A 24,033-nucleotide genomic window follows, 5' to 3' on the forward strand; every position below is an offset into this window, starting at 1 on the left:
TGAACGACTGACTTTTCATCTTTAAAAAAAGGGTTTTTTTTCCTTGGAGACAGCTCTGCTTTCGAATGAACATAACAAATATTTTTTTTCCAGCGCTTTCACAAAAAGTGCCAATTATTGGGTTGAGAATCTGGTGGAGGGATTCTCTGATGGAAAGTAACTATTTGTTACAGTCACCTGGCAATCACGGCTCTCGCTAAGGAGAAATGAAAGGGGACTTGGCCAAGAGGGCATGAAATATATTCAAAATACTAAAAATCAAAGCTGCCTCGTATTATAGAAGCGGGATGCCTCTTCAGCCTGACCCATGGACTGGGAGGTGGTGGTACAGGCAGCGGGCAATCTGCATGTTTCATGCTCTGTTAGACACTGGAGGGTCTTAGCACTTCACGGGCATCTCCAGAGCTAGGACTGAAATGCAGCCTGCTAATGAGGTGAATAATTGTAGAGACTACCGCTGGTTTTATTTACCTTGGGGCTGGGGCCAAGAAGGATGGAGACAGCAGATGATGGCAGCCTTTACCTGCGTTGCTGCTCCCAGTGGTGCAGTCACTTGTCCTCCAGCCGCCTTTGCCCTCCCAGTGGCTCAGGCATGGGATGATCCCAGCTCTGGGAGCAAGCGACAGATTATTCTCAATTTTTGAAAGCAGTCACACTGCAGACCAGTTTGCGACGGCACAAAAAGGTTGGCTGGGGGGAAAACTCCTGACCCAAGAGCATGGGTCCCGTGCCACCCACATGGCTTCCACCATCCCCTGCCCTGTTCAGAGGGCTCTGGACCGAAGTCCTGAGGTTTTTCTTATCTTCACCCCCCTTATTCCTATGTATGGCAACTCTCTGCTATGTCGTGCCTCTCCTTTGCAGGGCCTGGGTCCTTCCTGCAGACGCTGGCGTCTGCAAAGAAACCCCGGAGGTGCGTATGGAGACCTGAGCCTGCAGGAAGCTTCCACCCTTCACAGGTGCCTACAGTTCCAGGGAAGCCCAAACCTCCCTACATCGCTCAATCAAAAGACACCACAAGAATGAACTGACTTTTATTCTTCTCTGTTTTGCAGGAGAAAAAAGAAACACCCCCCCCCCAAATGGTGGCAGAAACCAAGAGAGCAAACTACCTCTCTACGAACGCACCCTGCTGTTGCCCTACATCCACTGGGGTAAAATTTGCTGCAGTGGCTGTGGAGCTTCCTCAGCACCAGAGGACCGGCGGAGCGGATGCTGCGTTGCTGGAGCTGCAGATGCTGCGGGCATGCAAGCTGGCTGCGAATGCTGCGGTAGCCTGCAGCATCCGCAGCTCCAGCAAGGCAGCATCTGCTCCACCAGTACTGTCATAGCACTTCCCACCATGCTCGCCCGCAGCTCCTGCAAAGCTGCTGTGCCTCCGGACCACATGCTTGGTCCATTGAATGTATTGCCTGATTCAACTCCTCACATGCTATTCTCATGCTCAGCATCTTCCTTTTAAGATGCTTCCTTTTCTTCTAGCTGAGGTGCGCTTTGGGTAGAAGAGAGGTAGGACACGGTGCTATGTGTTTGGCAACTAAACCTCCTCTGCTGTCTGCAGTGTCCTGCCATCCTTACACACACTCGTATTGCTCCGAACAGTGCCCATGTTATCTCACAGCCACCCCCAAAACTGCAAGCATGCAGCTTCCCTTGACTTCAAAAGCACTTCTGTTTCAGGCAACAGTCTATGGGAATTTCACCTATTGCCACCTTCTCAGGGGTAGAGGCTTCAGGATGCCTTTGGGGCTGGAGGATCTGTAGTGGCACATAGTAGCCGTGATTCCAGGGTGCCAGGGCAAGACTAATGCTGCCGCTGTGATGATTCATTCAGCGATCAAAATTAATGGGAAGGCTGGGACTTGCTGTTCTCTGTTTATCCAGGGACAAAGGGAAGCAGAAGCAGCCAGCGTGCAATCACTGCGTAGGACCTGCTAAGTAACCTACAGCTTTATTGAAAGTTAACAGGGTTTCTAGACTGAGATGCAATTCCTTCTCCTCATTAATTCAATACTACTTGTTTTCCCAAAGAGAGGATTACAAGCAGGTTGGTCTCAACCCTCTTTAGGTTTTGGTGTGATGTAAACATGGGTGTGCTTGGACAGCTGGACCCACCAAAATCTCTCAGCCAGGAAATCAGGGTGGCCGTGACCTCCATGCTCCAGATGAAAAGGCAGTGGTTTACCCAGAGGAGAGCCATGCTCTCCGGAGATGCTTTCCATGCGGTGGAAGGTGGGACCTCCTCTGGACTCACTCCCAGCAAAGACTGGGGGAAGAGCTTCTGCATCAGAGGCAGGTTTCGTGCAGCTAAGTGGCCTAACCCTGCCGACTGCATTGAAGAAAAACCATTAGAAGAATTCAGCTTTTGATGGGAAGTGTGAGATGCATACAGGTCAGAGCACATAATGAGATAAACTTTCACTTGAAACTAATTCTTGAGCTTATTATACTGTAATAGCTCTGGGAAAATCACTTCACATGGACATATTACATTGTCTAAGATAGAGCTTCTACTAGCGCTAAGCCGAAGAGGTTATTTTCCTCTTTATTTCTAAATGCACCAACTTTAAATACGCTTTCACGGATTAGAAAAACGTGCTTTGGTTAAATCGTGCTACCCATGTAGAGGTTGCGTGTAATTAAATTCTATCATTGAGATTACCAGTTATTAGATTATATATGTATTTTTTAAAAAAGCAAACATGTTTTTGCTTGTGTGACAAGGGGTGGCGCAAAGAAAAACAGTAGTATGTGCAAAGAATCGCTAAATAACTGATAAATAGGCTTAAGTTATTTAAACTGGCATCACAAGTAGCTTAAGCAGTATGTTTTGTATCATCTAAATTTCTAAATACCTGTAGTATATTTGTAAACATGGCAATCTAACATTTTGCTGAGCAGCACATTCACATTCAAATTAACATAAATGAGGATTTAACAGCTGATTGCACAGTGTGAATGATAGTAACTAATTGTCAGAGAGGGAGAGTTGTAAGATGATGGCCCTAATGCGATCAGCGAGGAATACGATGCCTTGCGGGACGAATGCGAGAGTTTTTTAAGGCTGCTGCCTGCCTCTGGGGAGGCGAACGCGACTGAGGGGCGACGTGGGCAAAGCGAGGAGTTGGAGGAGGGAGGCTCGGAGAGCTGGTGCGAGGGGCGGCGTGAAACCTTGTTCCTGCGGGCCCCCACCTCCTTTATGGCGGGGATCAATGGGCTCCCTGGCTATTGAATGCTGGTCCTCCAGGAGGAAGCAATTGTTGAGAGGTGTGGCTCATTTCAGGCATTTAATCTCCGCTGAATGGGGGCTGTGTTACCCATTTTGCTTTTGGTCGGGGGATCGCAGGCAGCTGGTCAGTGGGAAGCAACAATGACTGCCGGTGCCGAATGGGGGCAAGTGCCGGGCTGCGGGCGCCTGCGCCCCCACCGCTGACCCTGGTCGTCCCCCTCCCCGGGGGGCCGTGTCGCGCCCAGCGGGAGCTGAGCTTTTCCCCACGCTGCCGTTGTAGCCCAGGGAGAGGCTTACCTGCGGGTTTTGTCCTCGCCTAATAACATTTAGACCTGCACAACAGGGCCTGGAGCTGGGGGCCAATGTGCACGGGGCTGCTGGAAGCAAAACAGGAAAACACCCCCCTTCATTTTCCTTACAGGGGCTGGGGCAGCCCCCCAGCCCACACAGAGCAGGGCTTTTGCTGCTGCTCAGGTCTGGGGGTTTTAGCATGTGTTTGCCTGAGCCCACCCTGCCGGCTGCCCCGCAGCAGCCAAGCAAAAGGTTGCAAAAGGACTTTCTTGGGGCAGCGAGCAGGTCAGCAGCCATGCAGCGGGCTGGCTGGCTGGTAGGGTCTCGTTTCAGATGGGCTGGACCCACTCATGCTGGTGGAGAGGTGATCCTGCTGGAAAACATCACTGGGAGCTTGCAGTTGCCGTGCCGGTGGCCGGGCACCTGCAGCCACGCTGCCCATGCAGCATGAGTTGCTGCTGCTTCCCTCTCCTCAGCTGGTGTCTGCCATAACCCAGTTTTCCATCCTCGGGGATTGAGCCCTTGATCCCTGAGGGAGCCTCGCCACATCCAGGCACTAATTTAAGTGGAAAGAAGCAAGGCGTTAAAGGCGGTGGCTGTGGGGCAGTACCACCACCTCCATCTCCAGCATGGACACCCAGGAGGAAGCCTGGCAGAAAGCACCTGGGTTACCTGCAACATGTGCCCCTCAGTGGGAGGGATTGTTTTCCCCCGAGGAGCTCTGAATAACTCCGCGAAGGATCCCCCCTCTCTCCACCAGCTGTGCAGGGAGCAGAGGTTAGATGTCCCATCTTCAACAGTGAGAATGCCTCACATCCCGTCAGATTTTAATGTTACCTTTCAGTTTGATGTGTTCACCTTTCAATGTGAGGAGCTATCCCCCTCTCTAAAGTCAGCGATAGCCCCCTCCCGCTAGCCCCATCTCCACCTCTTTCTTACCCCCACCCAGGGGCAAGGGGAGCCCTGAGGAAACCCCTCTCCCGTCCTGATTTGCACCAAGTCACTGTCTCTGCCCCTCTGACCCCCAGGGAAAGGGAGGGGAAACAACATTTCTTCTTGTGGAGTTGACCATGCTCAGACCACCTGCTTCATGGAACAGGGACTCTGTCCTCCTCGGTACCCACCACAGTCAGGCACCATCCCGGGGGTAACACCAGTGTTCCTGTTTGGGAGAAACTTTCCCAGTTAGACCTGGGTTAAACTTTGCCAAATAGTAATGACACCAGAAAGTACAAGTGGTTGGGGTAACCTAAGCTGCTTATGTGGCCTGGCTTCACCTGTTTTGCCCAAGTTTAAAAACAAGTACAAAACCAGAAAGATCAGATTCATGGCAGGAGGAAGAGCTGCTTCCAGGTTTACTCAGGAGCCAGAGTGGCTGCAGCACTCGCCTGAGCGAGACCCCCACGCTCCTGAGGAGTGCCTGAGGAGAGGACTGTAGCCAGCAGGTTTCCCACACTTAGCTTGCTGGGTGCATTTTTTGTTTGTTTGTTTTGTTTGAACAAGAAAAAAATACTGAGGTGTTTTTTCCGTTTAGCTTCTGAAGGGAAGATTCCTTTACTAGCAGAGCCTTGCATGACTCAAATCTCTGCTTCAGCCCTTTCCTCCAGACTGTCAGGTGCTCAAACCCAAGCTCCCCGCTCCACCTTCTCAGTGGATGCTCTGGCAGAGACTGCCCCTCACCTCCTGCCAACCCACTCATGCCTGGTTTTTCCCACATGGGGACTTTGCTGCTCCCTCCTGCAGCCCCTCTCCTTGCCCAGGTGAGTTGTCCATCGTATTGACTTGGCTTAAGCTCTTTGAAACGGGGACACTGCAGCTGTGTGTCTGTACGTGGCCTGGTATAACCATGTCCTGACTTAGTGCTACCATGCACTAAGAATTATAACCAGGAAGGGAAATCTTGACAACTGACTATTCACCATCACTTCTCTGTTGACTTAGTATCTCAAATACCCTTGTTGGACTCCAACTTTTCCCTACTCCTCCTGCAGCATTTGCCTTCCAGTGGGTTTTTTTGCTACTGACAGTGATATTAAAAGCCGTTTAGTTTTACAGGTCATCTCCCCTATGATGTATCTGGATAGTCCCATGAAAAGATCAGGCAGCATCCATAAACACTTCCTATCTCTAAGCACAGAGACCTGCCTGCGGGAGGGTAGAGGAAAGGGAAGGAAGAAGATTGCCTGAGAGAAATCCTCGCACAGAAGTGCTGACGAGAGGCTGGCCATAGGGAGGGAAGAACACGGTCACAAAACAGAATCACAGAATCGCAGAATCATAGAATCATTAAGGTTGGAAAAGACCTCTAAGGTCATCGAGTCCAACCATCAACTCAACACCACCATGCCCACTACACCATGTCCCTAAGTGCCACATCTACACGTCTTTTAAATAGTCACCATCCAGGGATGGTGACTCAACCACTTCCCTGGCAGCCTGTTCCAAGGCCTGACCACTCTTTCAGTAAAGAAATTTTTGCTAATATCCAGTCTAAACCTCCCCTGGCGCAACTTGAGGCCATTTCCTCTCGTCCTATCGCTAGTTACTTGGCAGAAGAGACCAACACCCACCTCGCTACAACCTCCTTTCAGGGAGTTGTAGAGCGCGATGAGGTCTCCCCTCAGCCTCGTCTTCTCCAGGCTAAACAACCCCAGTTCCCTCAGCCGCTCCTCATAAGACTTGTGCTCCAGACCCTTCACCAGCTTCGTGGCCCTTCTCTGGACACGCTCCAGCACCTCCATGTCCTTCTTGTGGTGAGGGGCCAAAACTGAACACAGTGTTCGAGGTGCGGCCTCACCAGTGCCGAGTACAGGGGCACGATCACCTCCCTGCTCCTGCTGGCCACACTATTTCTGATACAGGCCAGGATGCCGTTGGCCTTCTTGGCCACCTGGGCACACTGCCAGCTCATGTTCAGCCGGCTGTCAACCAAACCAAACTGTGAGGACGATAACTCCAAACGGCAGCCACAAAGAAACTCAGATTCACTTTCTCTCCCACCAGCCTCAAGGAAAACAGGCTAACGATGCTCCCGAGCTGAGCCGGGCTGCGGCTGCATGGCAAGGGGTGAGGCTTCAGCTGCTGGGAACACCTTCTGCGCTCCCTCTCCCTTGAGCAGCTCCTAATAACTTGGCAGCTCTGCAAAGGATCTGTTGGAGGCAATCACTTGCCTTAACTGAGAAGCCTGGATGGCTGGAAATTGGAGAGTTGATTGTATCTGTGCTCCCCTTGGCGTCTCTGCCTTTGATGGTTTTATGCTCTGTTATAGCTCAGCATCCCAGCGTAAGAGCCACTTGCCAGGCCGTCTCAGCAAGGGATGAAATTGCTGAATGTATTGGAGGTTTCTTTTTTTTTCTATCAAGAACTCCTTATAGCATGACCCTATGATTAGCAGTATTAACCAGCCTGGCCACTGCAAGGGTGACTTTTATTGGAAACAATAACTTTGGGAGATCTACTAGACAAAAATAAAATAGCCTTAAGGAGATCTCCAGTTTCTAATAAAGTAATTTTAACACATCAAAGACTTGAGCAAATGGGCAAAATGCTTTCCACCAAATCAAATGTTTAATTCAAAGAAACATCAGAGTTAGTAAAAAAAAAGACAAGAAAAAGGAACTTTAAAGCAACCCTAGCTTCCAGTGTAACCAAACCCGGGTAATGCCAGCTTAGCCATCTGAAAACAAAGCACGTGGGAATTTGATTTCTTTTGGGTCCTGAATCATCAAATTAAAAATATGTACTCGAAGTCTGGCCACAGGCATATTCAGGGTTAGTTGCAGCAGCAAAGTAGCGATCTGGTACATAGACACTATAAAAGCCAGAACTCAGCTCTACAATCAGATCTAGGTTTTTCTTGGCAATGCCCCAACACAGCATGACAGAAATTAATTGTTCTTGCAAATAGCAGGGACTGCATCAGTGGTATTAAAACAAAATTTTCTTCCAAATGGTAGATCTTCAAGAATAACTAGCATGTACCACACACGAGCAGCTATGGATAAATAGTTCTGATATGAAAACCATAGTTTTCATTGAATTGTACTTTTTTCTTTGGCATTTTATCTTCTCTGAGAGGACCTGTCAAAATAATTCACAAATCATACCCATCAGATCCCACTGAGATACGGAGAGGAAACAGCAGGACCCAGGGGCATCACGAGCCGTAGCTGCACCAGAACTTAGCCCTGCAGGTCAGGAGCCACCGCACGTTCGATGCCAGTGCAGAGTAGATGAGGTCTTCCTTTTAAGACCTCATTGGAGACACAACACGCATCCTGATCTCTGGTCAAGCTCCATAACACCATCTGCTTTTCAGCCTCTCTTGCTCGCTCTCCTTGATGCTCTCTCACTGAACACGGCCTGCCGTTCTAGCCACTTGGGACCCTCCGCCGGCTCTCTCCCGTGCTAGTCTCGCCAACACCACCCAGCAGAGGGCAGGAGGAGGAGGCAGCGTGGTCCTGCCAGCACAACTGGGTGTCACTTCGGCTTCTGAGGGTCAGGACAGCATTTCTGCAGCTGCTTCACAGCATCGCCCACACTCTTCAGCCAGCACCCCTGGAACAAGCGTGAGCATCCCCAGCACAGCACTGTGTTGTGCACATTTTTTTTCTCCTCCAAGTGCTTCTGACATGCTTTCTGGGTTTGCCTGGATGAGGATCCTGAGGAGCCTTCACAAAGCATAGGGCTGGGTCCCCAGCTCGTGTGTAGCCTTGGGGACCCTTAGGAGGACATGGAGCTCTCGTCGGTAATAGAGCGATGAGGGATTGAGCCTCCAGAGCGCTCTGGCCACTTGTGTAAGCCCTTCAGGCAGGTCCTCTAAAGAGCTGCTGTCCTCCATGAAGAGTGGGTGGAGATTAAATCAGCACGATTCTCAAGCTGCACTGAAAAACTCCGTTTCCTACTGACACAGGCAGCAGTGAGGCACCACTTACAGCAGTCCTGGGAGCTGGTGCCCTTGGCAGCTACTGCAAGGCTTGTAAGGACAAGTTAGGGCATCTCCATGAGAGTGATCAGAGCAGGCATGGACCCACAGAGCGAGGTGTGGTCTGGACAGGTCAATTTACTCATCCCGTGTCCCTCCCTCCAACTGTCAGTCTCCAAAATCCATCATATACAAAGGTTCGTGTGACCTGTCCTTGAAGCCTCTACTGTTTCTCCAGGCGACCTGCTCAGGTACCTCATGGTAGGAAATAGGAGGCAGGACCTGACCCCAAACTAGGGGAAGGCAAGACCAAGGAGCAAAGATGGAGGACCACAGCTTCCCCAAGCAGCATGGTGAGCAGCCAGAAACAGGCAGTAAGATTGTCTTGTCTACCTACGAGTGGAGGGAGAGCATTAATCAGGTTAAGTGGCCACCCCGTAACTCTCCCGGCCCTTTGTTGCTCATGGGACAGGGCGCTGATGGTTGCCATCTGCAGCCAGCGCGGGCTCCACGTGGAGGGCCAGAGCCACGGGGGTGAGGCTGACGCCGCTCCGGTGGCTTTCAATAGCAACAATGGCAGGCACTCAAAAGTGAGGAAGACGGCCTTGACGTATTTAGCACCATAACCCCCCTTGAAAATAATGAGAGCTGGCTCCTTTGTGGATCCGGGGCTGAATGGGTGTAGTAAATCTTGTCGCCTTTAACTTCTGTGTCCGGGGAGCCTGGTGCTCCTCATTCATTCGTTAGACCCTAAGCCATCTCCTAGAGGGAAGGGCATGGTAGTATCTTATAATGTGCCCATGATAAATCACTTCATGCAGACTGTTTTTTGGTATGCTTATAATCTCCTCCCTGCATGTTTATAATGTCTAGACTTATTAAGGGCTTATGGCCTTATCTTAATTTTCCCTCAAACCAGATGCATGTAATGATATTCATTTTTATTATTTTCCCAGCTATACATTCTTTTGCTGGTTAATCTTTGTTTCCATCTGGTTTAACAAGGGCTACGTGGATGTGAGTAGACTTCTCGCTAGCTCTTGAAAAAGGAAAAAAAGTCATGTTTTGAATTTCCAGACTTTTGTAAAATCACCGCAGCTAACTGGCAACTGTACTAGCTAGATACTACCACCGGGAGAGACCCAGGTCAGCCATCAGGACAACTCCACCCCTAGCCAGGGCAGGCTATAGGGGCACACCAGTGGAGATGAGCAGGCTCCAGTTTACACATCACTTGCTGTCTGGACGGCAAAGGCACTCAGATAAGCAAAGCTTAACTCAGAGCTCCAGTGATAATGTAGCAAATAATGGCAGATGAAATGCCCTCCTGGCAAACGAGAAGCAGAGTTCTCTGATCTTTGAGGTTTTCATCCTGAGGTTACGTGAGCTGTCAGTGGGGAGGTCCTCAGGAGAGAGACATGTCCTCTGCTCTCCTGGCACGGCCCGGAGTTAGTTTCTGAAGGACTCAGGCTCGGTCTGGTGTTGAAGCCTGCCCTCATCTTCTTCAGGGATGTCACTGGCTGAAACCTAACAAGTCTGGTTAAGCATATGCAAGCTATTCTTTTCTGAAAGGCTGTGATTTGACCGATGGGGTGTATTTTCACATTAATGAAAAGGCTAACCAGCTGCTAGGTTTAAGATATACTGCCTCCAAAAAAGGCAATCTGACAGCTTTTTAGAGAAAAGGCTCAGATTATGGTTTTAGATAGGAGCAAAACATCGTGCTTTCTTCTGTCCTCATTTTCAGGAACTGTTCTGGTGGAAAAGAAATTGTGAAGGAAAAATAACCCCCAAGGTTTTCACGATCTTTTAAATTTGCAACTGAAAACAAGACTGAAGAAGGAAATACCTTGGGGAGCATTACTAATTGGAGGTGCTTCCTTTCTCTTCCCTTCTCCAGGTAGAATGAGGCAAGAATGCCAGTTTACTTCTCTATCCCATTGGATTTAATGTGTTTGGGAAAATTTTTTGTCTTCTATGTGTTACGATGTTATGATGACCCATATTTCAGTTCCTGGGCTTCACAGAATGCTGCCACTGCATCTCTTCTTCCAAATCAGATCCAAATATGGTGGAGTTTGTCTATTCCTTCTCCCTAGGTACAGGAATTGGAAGAATAATTATCAGCTTGATAATTTTATTTTGTGCAAAACAGAAAAATTGAAAGCACATTTGAACAAGGGTCCTTGTACTTCATGACATCCAACTGGTGAGCAGGACAAGGCTCAAGGCCATCTGCCCTAGCTGCTCCTGACATCTGCTATCTTAACTGGCCAGCCTGAGGATCAGAACGAGTTACTATTAATTGTTGAAGGCAGCATTTTCAGTACTGGCTTCTTTAGCCGGGGTCAGTGTAATGTCCATTCAGTTGCAGACACACTGAAAACTAAATGCGTGACCCCAGTCAAAGTTCATTGTAGAGACACAGATCTGGGCCATGACCTTAGAAATAGCTCAGCCTGTTTTGCAGGAACAAGAAGGTGTAGAATTACCTATTAGAATAAAGTCACCATCTTCAAAATGGGTGTCCATATAGATCAGCAACTGCTACCATAAATACGTGGAAAGATTTCTGAGGATGAGTGACAGCAGCACCTAATCCTGTAGATTTTTTTTTGAATGATCTTTTCACCTGCAGTAAGCATCAGGTCAGAGGCTGGAGGCAGTGTCGTCTCATCTGGCATGCCGACTGCGAGACTGCAACATCCAGCGTCCCCAGGAAGGCAGAAAGGAGGAGGGACTGGGGAAAGCGATGCTGAGAATATAACTGCCCCTGAGGTGGGACAAAGACGTTTTATATTTTTTGTTAAAACATTTCTCAGTTCAGGTAAGTGGAGATGAGCGGAGTGATGCAGCCTGTACCTAGGCGCGGAGGTGTCGGAGAGGCGCACGGGGTGGGCAGCGAGGGAACAGGGATCCTCATGTGCTTTCTGCCTGTCAGGTGCAAGACACTGCTGCGAACAGAACGAGTCACTGAAGCAAACATAGAACCTGGCTGATTTAAACTGACATTTCCAGATGCTCACTGTGGTGGTGGTGGTGTTGAAAAAATCCTAGGGAGCAGGAAACCTGGGAATGTCCATTTGAGACTGCAGCACTTTGGGACAGATTTTGCCATCCTGCCCAGAGGTTTCAGAGAGGCTGATGGTCTAAAAGCATTCCCTTGCCCTGGCTGTTGTCTTGACAGTGCAGAAAGGGCCCCAGGTCACAAAGCTGTTGCCCCCCACCATTGCCCATCTTAAGTCTGCCCAGAATGTGCCAGGCAACAAAACAGAGCCACTTATGCCACTGACTGTGTCCCGGGAGCTGCTGGCAAGCAATGATGATCTGCTCTGGTGTCGCAGCCAAGTCCCTGGTGCCCATTCTCCTCTGGTTTTCCTCTACCTGGAGGTGAGAAAAGGCTCAGGAAGAATTTCCTCAGTCTTTCAGGTGCTCCCAGCTGTTACCCACAGGCCACCATTAGTAACCAAGCTTGTCATGGCAACTAGCATCCACCCACATATGCCCCCATCCAAGAAGCCCACATCTCCTCTCCAGCGGCAGCAGCTGGACATCCAGATCACATCTCCAGTCCCAAGCCAGTGCTGGGCTGTACAACCTGCATTATCTGTGCATGGTTTCTAGTCGAAACCATCTCTGAGGAAAACTGGTTTGCCAGAGCTGAACAGGAAAGAGGCACGGTATTTCGGATTACTTGAGTGCAAGTTTGCAAATCCCAATACAGTATTATCTGGCTGGCGTGAGCAGAGCCACAGCTCCCATAAACACAGCCAAGAGGGTATGTCTGCATTTCTCGGACATGCAGTTAGTGGGATAATCCTCCTCTTCTGGAAATTAGAAATACAGCAGAAAAACAGGGTGAGCAGTTCAGATGGACAAAAGCATTTCTGGGTTTATCTAAATATATCACAAACTGTGTGTTTCTAACATTGCTTAAATCTCCTTTTGTGTGTGTGTGTGTGTTGGTGGATGTTACAGAAGAGGTGTGCAGGCTCTCCAGAAGTGCCTGACACAGGTCAATCATTATCGAGACCTTAAAGATTGGCTGGAAAAAAGCTTTCCCTTGGACTCCGCAGAAATTCTTCACACTGGGCATAAACCGACATGAACTGCCTTACCTGGAGAAAAGAACAGGGATCCTTTAGGACACTGCAGGATTGATGAAAATGGCTCATAAACATGTTGATCCTTGGGGATAAACATGGAGAATAAATCAGAGGACACATGCTCCATTGCAAACCTTTGGCTGTTCTCCCTGTTCCTGTAGGAGGGTGGATGTGGCTGTTCAAAACCAGAACCGCTGTTTAAAAGAGGGATGTTGCTAAAGTCTATTCCTAGGGGAATTTTCAGATATTCCGGTCTAGAAGATTGCTGTCTAGCATATTGTTTCAACAAGCAGGTGAAAATCATCAGGCATTTCACAATGTAAGGAAGAGGTGAAAAATTACCCAAGAACTATGGGAGGCCCTTCTGGAGGTACCCAGTGGAGTACCCTGTGGAAATGACCAGGGTGAGCATTAGACCAATGGCAAAAGAAACACTTAGTTAATGAAAAGACAAGACAAAAGACTGTCTGTGTGTCAAACCCTTGAGACAAAAAGGGACGACAGAGCACAGATAACAGCTGGAATTGGAGAGGCCCACCACATTGTCCCCCCCAAGAGAAGTCAACAGGGCCATGCAGAGAAGAGAGGGGGCAGAGATGTTCCCAACCACAGGGTGACATCTGAGCCCCGTACAGACTTGGGAAGACAGCAAGGTTGATCCAGTGTTGTCAACAGAAGGGGAAATGAACTATGAAGAAATTATACTAAAATTATGCAGGGGAAAATCCTGCCACTGGTGAAAACTTCCACCGTCTTTTCTGGGAGGAGGATTTTACCCTTGGTTCGGGATCATGAAAATAATCAGACACTCTCTGAAAGACACCGTTTCCCGACTGTCATAAACACACATCTCTGAAGAACGTGCTGCTCCTGGTGGGGGAATCTATGGACTAATTTTCAATCAGCATTTCTCAGGGATTTTCTTGCTTCTTAGCCTGTGAACATAGCCTGTTAACCAATGCCTGGGCTTTTTTGTAACGTATTATTATTTTGGAAATAACAGACAAGTTTCTGGTTTAGCATAATCAGCACTTTCTAACTTCTGATTTTTGTCCCTAAGAAAACCACATAGACACTTCTTTCATTGCTGTTAATTTTACCAACTATGCCCCAAACTGAGAGGATAACACCTCTGATTTTCATAGGTTCCTGCTTGGTAAACATGAAGAATAAAAATAATATATTACTTAGGAAAGAAACAGAAGCTAGCAGACACATTTACGTTGCCAGCATGCCCCCAGCAATAATACATCCTGCTACAAAACACAGAAATGTGGCTATCCTGTAGACTCCAAGATCACCCATAGGGTGACCATGCAGACAAAGGTCCAAGGCTGGCTGAGGAGCCTGTGCTAGCAAGAGCCTGTCAACGCCTCTCAAACTTGCATCTGCTTCAGACCAATGTAACAAGTGTTTGCCAGTGCACAATACGCATATACCAGTAAGCTATAGACCCTTATAAAACACATTATGTCCTTTGGTCTCACAGGAGATTGTGAATTTGTACTTTGCACCCTGAAGTTTTTATTAACATGCTGAATCATGCATCTGATACAATAAAATGGCTGAACTGACAAATACCGCTCTAGTGACAAAAATTAATCAAGATGATTTTGCTGCAGTTTTGCTTCAGGAGGGAAGATTCCAGTAGTATTAGATGGACATTTTGGTCTTTTTGAAACTAAATGTTCTCATTTCTTGTTGGGTTCTCAACTACTCAGTAGGGGTCTGTGTGTCAAATTACTTTGATTTTGTATTATAGCAAACTTTGTAACACAAATGCAGGTAAATAAAGAGGAAACAGTATGGAACAGCTTGATCAACCCAACAGATAATGTCAGAATTTTCTTTTTTTTTTAATTAATTAATTTATTTAGTTATTTTTAAGTAGTCTCAAAATGAAGGCTTTTTTGGATCCTTCCTTTTAAGAGAATTGCTGTTGTCCTCACAATGACAATAATACAATCTCTGAATGGCCTGTGGAGCTCCTCTGAGGCATCCTGGGTAGGTGAAGTACGGTGCCAGACGCAAGCATGCCCAAAGCAAAGGACCTTCTCCCCAGGTCTCTACGCTGTGTGGTTTGTAGCAGTATATGATAGCCTAGGGGAACCCTCCCAGAGCCCACATCCCTGAGCAGTTGTTTGGACAGCCCATGTCAACATACTTTGAAGAAATATGGGCTGTCCATAAAAGCTGCACAGGATGGTGACCTTTGGATGGTGACCCAAAAGCAGAAGTAAGTATGGTATACACCAACTCTGTATTCCCACACTTTGTCATACGCTGGTTTTGTTTGTTTGGTTTTCTTCTAAAGTATGGAATGGACTTACCTTTATTGGTTCTCAGATATCTGTGACTTCTTAAAAAAAATCTATTTTAAGTTTCTTTATTTTTTAAACATTTGCAAATAGTTTCATCCAATGCAACTCTACTTCTCAGAACGTAAAATACTTGACGAAAACTCATCACTCAGCTTTAATGGTGAGGAACCCTGTTTCTCCTGCCACCAGCACTATGATCTCCCTCTTTTATTAAATTTACCATCTGCTATACCTGCAACAGGCCTGTGACCCTGTCTCCTGCTTTTCTCCTCCATAGGTAGGAAAGAAGAGGTGCCACAGCACCGTTTCCTGCAAGTCCTGCAGGATTTGATTTTTAAAAGCAACAACAATTTTTATTTTGCTGACTAGGAGCCAGATGAAGTTAATGTATGTGACCTGCCTCCTGCCTTGCAAAAGGCTGCACGGGCACTTACTCTGCTTGCTAGACCAGGGTCTGGAGGTGTGCAGGATCCTGCCCAGCATGTTGAATACTTATGGCCACAAATGTCAGGGAGGAAAAGGCAGATCCTGGTGGAAAACAGAGTGTGTGGGATAAAATGGGTTTCGAGCTCAGGTTTGCAAGCTGCTAAAACAGCTCTCCCGTGGCTCCTGTGCCTGCCTCCTGGCCAGGAATAGTATGGCTTTATTATGAGGGAGGTTGTGAGGGGAGGGCCTCCTCCCTCCGTCATTTGTAGCTGACAACTCCATCTTTTGCCAAGTTACAGGTCTCTGGCAGTTTATAAGTGTAGCTGCCTTTTTTTCTGGTAAACTAGGCCTGGGACTGTTTTCTTCCCTAAGGCATAGGTCCATTTATTCCCCTCATTCCTCTTACATTCTCCCTTATCGCCTTCTCATTTATGCTCTTCCATGGGAGCGTGACTCTGTGTTTCCATGCACCAGCGTGTCCTGCCAAGGTGTTGCCCCTGGTCTGTGCTTGGGCTTTCAAACTAGTCTTGCAGTAAGTGGCCATGCTTTTGGGGGCAAAGGCTTTGGGGTCTTTCTAATTCCAGTGGAAAATCAAGAGTATGGTAGTGAATTCATAAACACATTTTTTTTCCCTTTTCATAAAAATATTTTTATATGTGTATTTTCAATGGTAGCAGAGCTAAATAGCTTTTTTGTCCAATTAAGCACTGAACAAGGACAAATTTGCAATATTCTGTTCCTTCTCCCTTGCTTCAGTGCTCTGCCCTTTATTTTCAAGAGCAAAAAGACACATCTCCGCAGCCCTGCCCAATGCTTACCTGAGCCAATTTGCCATCATTACCGATAACCTGCACTGCCACAAAGTTTGGGCTCCTTGCTTTCTCTATTTCTTTTAATGATGAATGCTTTGGCAAAGAAATAAAACAGAAATGTTGGGTGTTTTAAAATGACATGTTTCATTTTCTCATCGGCTATGAGGTTGAGGAATGTACCTACCATCTCTTGTGTTTTCAAATTTAAAAGTTTAAGGAAAAAAATTCAGACCCATTAGCAATATTTGGAAGGGAGGGGACGGGACCAGTCACTAAAGGAAAAGCTCAATGATTTATACAACTAAACTTGGAACTCTAAGAGATGACTACAGAGGTAGTGCAAAGATCTCCAGCTCAACCACTTTGGCTTCTGGCCTCAGGCTGGGTCCTGCTGGCATCCTGGTCACACAAGTGTCCTGTTGCTTTCTCAAGAGGGGCATGAGCTTGGCCTTTAATCCCCTTAAAAAGACTGAATAATCCTTAACAGAATCGGTGAAACCCATGTTGAAGGAGTGAGTACTGGTATAACCCAACCCTGCATTTTCAGAGGTAAGTTTTTTCCACAGCCAGGAAAATCACTCTTCCACACACGTACAAGAAGTTTCAAGGCAAATTTGTGTCCTATTAGTATTCATCAAAAAGAGAAGCACGTTTATTAATAACAGCCTCAAAACCCTTCACGCAAGACCTGGTCAAGACAGTGCATTTGCCTTTGCAGCCCTGCACTTGAGGTCTACGGCAGGTCTTCTCCCAAAGGCACGAGACAGTCAGCCGAGCAATGCTGAAAACCCGGTGGTACTGATAAAGTGGGAAGATGACATCCTTTTTCCATGTACATTTGAAGAAGCTGAATATACATGTCACTTTGGAGAGGGATGGGAAGCCCTTTGGAGTGAGACAGTGTCATTTTATGAAAGAATTAAGGCATGCATGAGTTTTGTCTTTAACTCCTTATTTCCAGGCTTTTATTGTTTTCAGCTAACGTGGTACATCTGGATACATCCCAAAGCGTCAGGAAATCAAGGCTTTTGCCTATTCATTGTTTGTGTGAGAAGGTGTTCTGGGGTATTTGCAGTCATTGCAAGGCTAGAAGAGCTCTTGTGTGTGTTTCCTAGTTGGTTATCATCTCTAACATATGGAATACAATGGCTCAGTTGAAGCAAAATCCTTGCCTACTCTTTCACTGAAAAAGATAATAGGACATTCTCTCTATAGCTGCTGGAGTAGGACCCACCATTTCTTAAAAGAAAGCACCCCGTGAAAAAGAGAAACATGCTCAGGTGGTGGTTTAACTTGAATGAGGAGAGGGTGACTCCCCAGATTCCCTCAGTTTTGGATCCAAGGGAAACAGACATTTCTTTTCTACGAGAAATTCTGGGAGTTGTGAAATCATTCAAGTGTTTTGTTCTGAAAATTTCCCATCAGCATTTGACCTGTGAGCCCTGGGTGCCAGTTTCTTGAGGTCTTTGACTTCAAAGAAATCTGCTGAAAATAGCTTAAATACCCTGGGCAGAAATGAAAGAATATAAACTTTTATAAAGGGATGGGGCACGTTTCTGTCTGATAAAATAGCCAACTTGGATAAATCTCAACGTGTCTGCTCAATGCTCTTCCAAATCAAGCTGGCAGCACATTTCTGTCATGTCATTATAGCTAGGAGTAGTTAACTCCTCAGTACCTCATGTATGTCCTTCTACATGTATTTACACCACAATATTTCTATCATATATTTATTTTATTAATAAATGATGCCCAGAAAGCAGTTCCCAAGTTGAGGCACTGAATCTGTGGTTAGGATCCTGGACAAGCACTGCAAAGAGCTGGATTCATGTCCATCTTCTACCCTTTGGTGATCTTCTGCAGTCCAGCTGTGACCTGCAAACATGCTGGTTGAGCTCTCACAGCCGTTCTCAGTGAAGCAGAAAGAAAAGATACCTGATCAGGCTACTCACCTGAGTGGTGGTCAGTGCTATTTTCTGCAGCTCTAAATCCTTTAGCCTTAATCTTCTGACAGCGCAGAGAACTTTTTGTTGTTCGTGCACCCCTAACGTAACAACTAGAACCTCGGCTATACACTAAGAGGGTACGTGCAGCAACAAACTTCTGTTGACATTGATGCTATAAATGTAGTCCTCAATGCAGTATTAAAAGTATTATTTTAAAACCATCCTAAATATTCAACTTGTAATTCTTTCTGAGGTTTTCCATGGACACTGTTATATTTCCCAATGCCTATCAGCACACAGGGGATCCTGGAAGAGAGGAGAAGGCAGAAGGGAACTTGCACCCTGATGGAAATTAAAGACAGACACTGTGTGCAAAAACGCCTTGTTCAAACAATGAGCAGCTTTACAAAAAATATAGCATTTGGAACTTCAGAAGTGAGGCCTGAAGTTCTTTGCTGAATAATAGGAAACTAATAAGGACATTCATAGAATCATAGAATCATAGAATCATTAAGGTTGGAAAAGACCTCTAAGATCATCGAGTCCAACCATCAACCCCACACCACCATGCCCACTAAACCATGTCCCTAAGCGCCTCATCTACACGTCTTTTAAATACCTCCAGGGACGGTGACTCCACCACTTCCCTGGGCAGCCTGTTCCAAGGCCTGACCACTCTTTCAGTAAAGAAATTTCTCTTAATATCCAGTCTAAACCACCCTTGGTGCAACTTGAGGCCATTTCCTCTCGTCCTATCACTAGTTACTTGGCAGAAGAGACCAACACCCACCTCGCTACAACCTCCTGTCAGGTAGTTGTAGAGCACGATGAGGTCTCCCCTCAGCCTCCTCTTCTCCAGACTAAACAGTCCCAATTCCCTCAGCCGCTCCTCATCAGACTTGTGCTCCAGGCCCTTCACCAGCTTCGTTGCCCTTCTCTGGACACGCTCCAGCACCTCGATGCCTTTCTTGTGGTGAGGGGCCCAAAACTGAACACAGTGTTCGAGGTGCGGCCTCACCAGTGCCGAGTACAGGGGCACAATCACCTCCCTGCTCCTGCTGGCCATGCTATTTCTGATACAGGCTAGGATGCCGTTGGCCTTCTTGGCCACCTGGGCACACTGCCGGCTCATGTTCAGCCTATATTATAACTGAAGGCCAACGAATAACCAGCCCCAAAGCACAGCTGGATGTGCTTTGGAGGTAAGCAAGCCTCTGTGTTTTATTCTAACTTTTTTTGCTGCATTGATTTTGCAGGGAGTCCAATGCAGAATCTAATCTAGATGAGGCAAAAAGCGCAGACCACATCAGCAACATCCACACTCAAGAGGAAAGTGAGCAGCTTTCTTTGCCAAAGACAGATGGAAAATAGCTGCTCTGGTCACTGCTGTTGTTCGAAGCGACCTGGGACTCTGACCAAACTCCAGAAAGCAAACTTTGGCAGAAGTGACCAAAATGACCTCCTCCCCACAAGACAAGAAGTATAATTACTGTCAGCTGCCCTCCTAGACCACTTTAGGGCAGATTCATTGAAACTGAGTGCTAGCCAGTTCCCTCTTGTGCATGCTCCCCATGTCTCACTCAGATGATGAGAAACTCTCAGAGAGACAAGCCTTGGCTCAGCCAGAAGTTACCAGTATCAGTGGATGCTTTACAGGGGACCATGCCATATAATCACTAGAATACCTTGATCTTAAAATCTGTGACCATCCATAGTTTGGGAAACTGGAAAACTAGCCATGTGCTGGCCCATTAAGGCTGGAGAGATCCGGGTGGGTGTTATTCAAGCAGATGCACCAAAATAAGCCGGTCACCCCTGGGTGGTATTTTGTAAGACTCCTCCCGCCTAGCCCTGCTTGTGTTGCTGGAAGCGTGGCTATTTTGTCCCATTATGCTTAAAGACGACTAGCTGCTAGTCATCAAACTGCTCGGGTCAAGCCTTTCTGCGTTGGCGGTGGGGACCCCTCTTGCCCCATGTGGTCTGTTTCTCCCTGCCCCAGGTCCCGACCCATTTGCGGGCACCCACGAGGACGGTGCTGGGCAGCTGTGGGACCAAAACCCCATGTGTTTTCTCTGTGGCTGGGTCCCGATGGCTGCCTGGGCTCTTGGCTGAGTCCTGTGCGAGGTCGTGTCACCCATCACCAAACAGCTGACAGCCGAAACCACACTCCTCGGGGGTTGTCTTTGCACTGCGTTTGCCTGTAGTGGATTTCTTTCTCTTCTGAATGCAAGTAACGGTTGGACCTGTGCAAAGGTCTGGTGAGACCCACCCAGCCCTAGTCTTTCCTACAGGGAAGGAAAAACACCACCCCGCAAAAATATGGCCCCCGTCTGGGTGTGCAGTGTGCATATGAGGTGGATTTACTGCAGTGCTGGACTTAGAGCCACCCCATCTGGATCTGTTATCTGCTCGGTAACCCGAGTTTTCTGGTGACAGAAGGTCTGCTACTCCTCTGCTGGAGAAAAACACAACCAACAACAACAACAAAAAATAACCAAATCAAAACAAGTGTTTTTATTAAACTTGCATGCACTTAAGCCATTTCTTTGAACCTTTACAATTCAGAACAGTGTTCACTGGCGATGAATGTCTTCATCTGGCTTTAAAAGGTGGGAACAATGTCGTGCACTTAAATCCCTTAACTGGAAATTTCTTGCCTTTCATTTGTTTAGCCACAGTAGAGAAAAGACTAGTCACAAAACTTTCCTCTGTGCTTAAGAAGATTTCTCCTTTGAAGCAGCAACAACAATAATACTGTAATAGAAGTAAAGCCTGCTCTTCTTACACCAAGCATATTTTCTTCTGAAGAAACGTGCTGCAATTGCAATGACAAAGTCGGGCTTGCTAAGCAGGGCCGTTTCCCCCTGCTACTTTGTGTTGAACTTTTACAAGCAAGCCATAAATACATAGATACCAAAGAGTTAATTTGCGTTTTTAAACCTCCTTCCCAATATCCTCTCTCATTCCTGCATAAAATCCCCATGTCCAGACATCAAATCAGTAAACCCTGTTGCCTGTCAGAGAATACAATGTCAGGCCATTAGTATGTTAATAAGTCCGGAGGGTGACAGGTGGCCTAGTAGACAGCTCAATTAAGCTGCTCATTAAACACACGCTAACGAACAGCCAAGGCAGGGCCTGAACAGCACCATTCTGTAATGACATGATGTCAGAGCGAACAAATGAGGAAAAATAACAAAAACATTACAGCAGTGACAGACGCCACTAATAGGGACCCCTTGCACTACATCAGCCCTCAAATCAATGAGCAACAGGGATCAAAAAACTCGACCCAACATTCTCAGGGGACTGAATACAGCAAGATTTTTTTGGTCAGGTTTTTTCCTCTCTTTTTTTTTCCCCCTTGACTAAAATTATTGCAGAATATCACAAATTAATAACCGGGGGGGGGAGGGAGGGGAGGAAATAAAGGGGCAGAATTTGTTTCCTGTAAGACATAGCCATAAAATACGAAAACTGTGAAAGGTGAGGTCTAAATGAAAATCATTATTTAATGGGATCATCATTTAAATTCGATTGGCATTTTTTCCTTTATCTTGCCTTTTCCCCCCTTTTTCTGAAAGCCCACCGGTTCGAATGGTTTGCCATACCTGCTCTGCCTACTCATTCGCCATAGGTCACTCTACCATTTAAGGAGCGCAGAGACAACTTTTAAAGTGCAGATTTCTAGCTATTATTTTTAAAAAGGGGACTTCTAGCAGCTGGTAGAAAAAAATCCTATCATTTTCAAGTAAGGAGCTTTCTGGGTAATAAATTCAAGCATCCGACTGGTGCTGAAATGACATTTGAGTCCTGCATTGCTAAACTAATAGGCTGGTTGACCATTATAAGGTCACGACCTTAGCTCTCATCCTAGCTGCAGAGCTGTGTTAAGTTAACAACTGATACCTCGCTGTGTTTCCTTAAAGGTCTAACTCAAGATTTGCGCTAATAACTAGGATAATCAAGTCGCGCTGCGAAGTGAATTTGCAGCCGCAACTTTCAGGGAAAAAAAAAAGATCGTTTGGAGGCTATTAATAGACAGGTGTGGAAGCAGCTGCAGCAGCGAGCAGGCTTGCAGATGCAAGTCTGCCATGATATTTAGGAAGCCTGCTAACCAACTCCTGCAGTTTAACCGTAGGAGTAGGCCAAATTGAGCTGCACGCAAGCCAACGGGCAGCAGCGCGATTTCCTACCGCTCACACCTTGTACAGCATCTTGTACCTGCCTGTGCAAAGTGGGTGCAAAGGGCTGGCGTATCAAATGATTGATTTTTTACAGCCCTTTTAGCCTCCCGCAAATAAGGTACCCAGCGCTGGAAAATGAGTACTAAAGGGTGCAAGTCTGGTGGGTGTTTCTGGGCTGAATCCAGCTGTGCCAGAGACAATGATGGGAGGCAGACATCAGATGTCGGATTAGCGCTGAGTAACAAAACAGTACAGCTTGCCCCAATATGGTTACAAAAAATGAACACAGCTGAGGGCTAGCTCAAATGCCGCGTTGGCACTGCTTGCGCAAGATTTACACATCTCTTCCTATCGGTCTGGCTTCTGAGGACAGATTGTTTTAACTGCTCCAATTCTAACCTGACGGTGTTAAATTGGTATGAAAACCTGAGTACAGATCGGTTCTCACAGGCCAGTGGCTGGATTAAATGCATACAGCTCCAGCTCCGCAGCAGAGTGGTGTCAGAGAAGTAGGTAATGGGAAATGCAAGATAAACAGCCCTCCTCTTCTACGCTTAACAAAATGTAAAGCTCCAACGAAGTCAAGGGAGCTGCATCGGTGAAGAACGTAGCACTTGTTACTTTCTTCCAGGAAAAATTCATCCATCTCCTGGTGTCTTTCACACTTGTTTTGCATACACAAAGTATTGGCTCAATTGGTGCAAGTTATCTTACTTCACCACTGAAGTGCAGAGGTACCTTTTGTTTGCCACCCACTCCTGTCACTGACTCTGTTGTGCCGGTTTGGTTCTCCTACCTCTTTTTTGCACCTCTGTCTAGGTTTAGGACTGGACAAAAAGTAGTTTTGCCCTGGAGAAGGCAACTGAAGTTTCTGTGGCCGCTTCAGCCTCAAGTGTCTTCCCGGTGTAACGCAGCAAGGAGCAGCACTTAGCAATCTGGGAGTGCAAAACAAACGTGGAAAAAGATGTTGACTGAGTGCCAGTCAAAGCATGAGCATTCCTTGTGTCTATAAGGCTTCAAAAAGTTGTAAAGTGAGATATATTAAACCACATGAACTTGATCAAAAGTGATGGACCGTCATATCTACAGACTGTGAGACATGGTGAAATACAAACCTACTTGTACTTGCAGCAGAGATGTTCAACATCGGCAGCTGAATTACAACTGCTACTTTTACAACCCTGAACATGAAACCACTTCAGAATGGTGAGGAACAGCACTGAGCTGAACGTGCCACCAAACTCTCCAGTGTCAGCCCTCCTCTTCCTCCCAGTGCCCTCCCAGCATCAGGGGGGACGGGGGCTTTCCTGGACAGGGGACAAACACCACCAAGCATCACCACATCTGATTGAGATTCAGTCTGTCTTGCAGAAAACAGCAGAAACTTCAGGATGCATCCTGTTTAGTAAGGACGTACTTATGTGTTTTGGAAGATCTGGGCTCTGTGCCCTACATACATTGCTCCTGGCTTTCTATGGGCTCCACCATTCTGGATACTGCCCCTGTACTGGTCCTACAGCGGTCCATTTAAGATGGAGAACAATTGGATGGCAACTGAAAAAAGGAAATGCCCTCTGCATTTGTACCATGCATCTTACCATATGCTGTGGGGTAGACAATATGCTAAATGATTATTTTTAGAGACATTTGTAGCAGGACTTGTAACAGCCAAGAGCAGAACAGAGTCTGAAAGGTGCTCCCAGAGCTGGCCATGCACCAAGGGAGGGATGAGCATTGGGAAGCCCCCCACAACAGTAGTGCAAAGGGCCAAGAAGTGTAAAAGAGCAGAGA

The sequence above is a fragment of the Calonectris borealis genome, chromosome 1 (assembly GCF_964195595.1).
Source record: "Calonectris borealis chromosome 1, bCalBor7.hap1.2, whole genome shotgun sequence".
Classification (NCBI taxonomy): Eukaryota; Metazoa; Chordata; class Aves; order Procellariiformes; family Procellariidae; genus Calonectris; species Calonectris borealis.